Source organism: Gossypium arboreum, chromosome 11, assembly GCF_025698485.1.
Source record: "Gossypium arboreum isolate Shixiya-1 chromosome 11, ASM2569848v2, whole genome shotgun sequence".
Taxonomy (NCBI): Eukaryota; Viridiplantae; Streptophyta; class Magnoliopsida; order Malvales; family Malvaceae; genus Gossypium; species Gossypium arboreum.
In genome coordinates, this window is record NC_069080.1 from 31029743 (window position 1) to 31030824 (window position 1082).

Sequence of the window (1082 nt, forward strand, 5' to 3'; positions counted from 1 at the left end):
ACTTGGCAAGCTGTCCAATCTGAGTTTCGAGCCCCTGGATTGATGCTTGTTAATTTTTGAGTGCCGTCTTGGTATTCTAAAAACGAGTCTCTGACACCGAGATGAATTTGGTTAACATCTCCTCAAGGTTCAGCTTATTCCCCTGCTGGTATGGTGGTTGCTGAAAGCTTAGAGGGGGTGGTGGTTTCTGATTTCATTGGCCTCCCCATGAAAAATTTGGGTGATTCTTCCAACCTGTATTGTAAGTATTGCTATAAGGATTGTTTTGAAATCGAGGATTATTACCCATATAATTTAACTGCTCATTCTCCATGTTATGGCCATAAGGTGGGTATTCTAAATTGTTCGATCCACCTCTATTTGCTTCGCACTATATTACTGGGTGAACCTATGAAGAACTAAGAAAACCATCAATTTTCTTATTCAAGAGTTCTACCTGATTAGAGAGCATGGTGACTGAATCGACGTTATAAACACCGGCTATTTTCGTTGGCTTTGTCCTCATGACTTGCCACTGATAGTTATTCAGTGACATCTCTTCTATAAACTCATAAGCATATTCAGGTGTTTTATTATTGATGGTTCCGCCAGCAGCTGCGTCAACCATTTGTCGAGTCAAAAGATTTAGACCATTATGAAAAGTTTGAACCTGTAGCAAGAGTGGTAACCCATGGTGAGGGTATCTTTGCAAAAGGTCCTTATATCTCTCCTATGCATCGTAGAGTGTTTCTAAATCAATCTGTACAAAAGAAGAGATATCATTACGTAATTTAGTCGTTTTAGCCAGCGGAAAATATTTTAGTAAAAACTTTTCGGTCATTTGTTCCCAAGTAGTGATTGACCCCCGTGGTAACGAATTCAACCACTGTTTAGCTTTGTTTCTCAAAGAAAAAGGGAATAATCGAAGGCGAATGGTGTCATCAGAAATGCCGTTAATTTTAAATGCATCATAGTTTTAAAAAGTTTGCTAAGTGCGCCTTGGGATCTTTTTCCCGCAAACCATCAAACTGAACAAATTGTTGTATCATTTGAATTGTGTTAGGCTTCAGTTCAAAAGTATTTGCAGCTACAGTAGGTCTAAC

The 1082-nt window shown here is 38.8% G+C and overlaps 1 non-coding gene across 1 annotated transcript; it reads left to right on the top strand.

Moving 5' to 3' along the window:
- Nucleotides 1-665: 665 nt before the first annotated feature.
- Nucleotides 666-772, top strand: LOC128285043 (small nucleolar RNA R71). The gene has a single exon (XR_008275458.1). It is a non-coding gene; the product is annotated as a small nucleolar RNA R71 (small nucleolar RNA).
- The last annotated feature ends 310 nt before the right edge of the window (nt 773-1082 follow it).